Raw genomic sequence first — 3,148 nt, forward strand, 5'->3', positions numbered from 1 at the left:
CTGTCAAAACTTGTCACTTGCCAGGCGTTCGTTGCTAAAAACTATCTATAGATAAATAATGAAGATTGATTCAAGGCCATATAAATGGCTTACTATTTCACTTTTTCTTTCTAATGTGTTTCTTTTTTTCCCCTGAAATCCACTTTTATTCATGTAAAAAAAAAAATCCCCAAAGGATAGAGAAAGAATGTGACCCCTATTTCCCAGAGCTCGCGGTCCCCACCCGGTGCTCCCCGGAGAAGTGAGGGTGATGATGCCCACTCTGGGGTGTGGGTGTCATGGGGGCGAGGCTCTTCCGGCCCAGAGTGACCCACCAGGCACCTTCCTTAGAAGTGAGGGCAGGAAGGAGGGGCGGGGGACTAACAGGGCCCTAGGAGGGTGAAGGGAAGGAGTTAATGTGGGGTGCTCACCCCAGCTTAAAAAAATAAACTTTCTAAAGATAAAAAGTTAAAAAAAAAAAAGCATCAGTGTCTGGGCCTCCTGCCCTCCTCCCAGCGCCCACCCTGGCCCTGTGGCCATAGAGTTCACATCCAGTTCAGAGATTCATATTCTTCTCTTGGCTCTCCAAGTCAGCACCAGACAGGTGCCGCTGCTCCCGGGCACGTGACTATTGCTGGCACAGGCCACCAGATGCGTGTCCCCTAGTCTCTCAGGTGTCTTGCCCAGCAGATCCCCTGGGGCAGCCTTGCCCACTGCTCCTGACATATCTGGGCCAGCAGGGCCAGCAGCTGGGGCTCCTCTTCCACCAGCTGTTGTAGGCCCTGCTGCTGCCCTGCCCAAGGCATTCGTGCCGCTGCTTCTGGGCCGCCTCCAGCCGACGGATCGAGTTGACTGACTCAGTGATGTGCCGCCGGTTAATCTCTGTCAGTTCCGCCTCCTTCTTATTTTTCTCTCTTGTCTTGGCCTCTGAGATACTGTTGTGGTGCTTCCCATCCAGGATCTTCTGCAGTTCCTTCTTCTCCCTGTTGTTCACCTCCTTCAGTCTCTTGAGCTGAGTCATGTGAGCATCCATGACGACCTCTCTGAGCCGCTGCTGAGTCTGTCTCAGATGCTCCAGTCTCCGCTCGGCATCTAGGTCCACCTGGGCTTCAGCTCCAGCAGACACTGCACCTGTTTCTTCTGAAACTCTTGATACAGCTTCACCTCTTCGTCCTCCCCGCCTAGGACACCTGGCCGGTGCCGGCACCTGCCCTCAGCCGGAGCTTGGGCCAGGCCATCGAACAATCGCTTAGTGAGGGTGCCCGCCTTCCGCTGATGCTGCTTGCACAGCTCCCACAGGTCTCGCTCCTGCCGTCTCCAGAGCTTCACCAGGGCTTTATGGCCTCGGAGCTCAACCCATGGGACCAGGGCCACCTCTGAGAGGATGCTGGCAATGAGGTCGTGGCGCTGACGTGGGCTGCTGATGGAGGCACTGGTGGGGGAGGTGGCAGGGCCTGAGGGCCGGCGGAGGGAGACATCCAGGGGGCTGGGTGTAAGATTTGGGGTCAGCTGGGGCCCCAGCTGCTGAGGCTGGGTCTCTTGGCATGTCTCTGGGCCAGCCTGAGCCTCACTCTCCCCAGGGAGGACGGCCAGCTGCTTGGCTCTGGTCCACCAGGCCAACATGCTTGATGGGGTTGATGAGGGCCTCTGCGACGTCCTGGTGGTCATCAGGGATGAGTGGATGCCTCGGTGTAGATGTGCAGGGCTGGCAGGCAAAGCGACTGGTTGGCCTCGTTCTGCAGGCAGATTTAGTGGTACCCTGAGCGGACGGCAGAGATGGGCAGGATCCGGTGCCCCAGGAACCTGCCGCCCTTCTCAAAGGCCGCGATGCGCAGCGAAGCCAGCGTGGGCAGCACCGCCTTGGGGAAGTCGAAGGGCTCCTCCTCCCACACTGGGTTGAACGAGTTCCCCTGAGAGGTCCGCGTAGGGTACTTGGGCCGCCTGTCAATAGGGAGGCCAAACATACCCACCTCCATGTAGATGCCCATCTTCCTGTCGGACAGAAACTGATCCGAGATCACCTTGACCCGTAAGGCATTGGCCACGATGCCATCCACGATGACCTCGGTGAAGGGGTCATAGGACTTGTCCGGCCGCTGCACGAACTCGAGTTTGAGCAGGTAGCCACTGCACCCCCTGTACTCGAACACGCCCGCAAGGAGTTGCATCGCTACATCCAGGGTCTGAAAGTTGAGTGCAATAAGCTGACAGCCCACGTTCCAGAAGAGCTGAGGCAAATAGTTGGACAAGTCCACGCGGGTGCCCTTGAGGTAGATGCGACGCTAATGTGTTTCTGATGGTATGTTTTTGTGTAATATCTATTCATAGTTGGTTGATACAAACCAACCATCAGATCCGGTTGCTTCACATTTTAGTGGCTTGTTTATGGTTTGCCTCTTCATGTTGATTATCCTTAAGGTAATAGAAGGGAATATAGTTTATTAAACTTATCAGAAATAAAAACAAAATTTAAAAGAAAAAGTTAGCATGTAGTGCTACTGTGTCCCACAGGTTCTTCTACAATGACCCACACAACCTCCACTGGTGAGTCAGAGGAGCACAACAGGACTGCCACTGGTGTTACTGCTGTTGCCAGCACATCTGCAGATGTTACTGTATCCAGTGGTACAGCTGTCACCATCCATAGAATTTCCGAGGAACAGCGAGCGCAAGTTACGAATCTCAGAAATTCAGGTCTGGACCCCCACATATCAAAGGATGGACCCTCTCCTCATCAAGCAGATACACAAAGTACAAGGAGAAGACCAAGAAATGCTGAACAGATAGGAAGAACTAAAGAGCTTACAGCTGTAACTCATAGACTTATTGGATGTTATTTTACTTGTGCCCATTTAGTTACAGCCAAAGCTATATTTTGTTAATGATTCTAATTAGAGAATGAGCTGAAACAAAGCCAAGGTGTAGGAAGCAAAAGAAAAAGTTAAAAGTAGCTGAAAATTATAGACAGTAACAGCAAGAACCTAAATAATTTGAAAGCACAAAAATTAGAATAAAACAAATCAAAGTGCAATACAAATGTTAGAGGGAAGAGGGGGTAAAAATAGAAAGAAAATAATGCATAAAGGATAGTAAAAATAAGTACTAAGAACCTATTGCTTATTACATACCAGTTATGATATTGAGATAACATAAAAATCAAATAGCCATT

The 3,148-nt window shown here is 51.4% G+C and overlaps 1 pseudogene; it reads right to left on the reverse strand.

Moving 5' to 3' along the window:
* Positions 1-535: 535 nt before the first annotated feature.
* Positions 536-2,620, reverse strand: LOC140685397 (1-phosphatidylinositol 4,5-bisphosphate phosphodiesterase beta-3 pseudogene; annotated as a pseudogene).
* Between the last annotated feature and the right edge of the window lie 528 nt (positions 2,621-3,148).

The sequence above is a fragment of the Vicugna pacos genome, chromosome 15 (genome assembly GCF_048564905.1).
Source record: "Vicugna pacos chromosome 15, VicPac4, whole genome shotgun sequence".
In the NCBI taxonomy this organism is placed as follows: Eukaryota; Metazoa; Chordata; class Mammalia; order Artiodactyla; family Camelidae; genus Vicugna; species Vicugna pacos.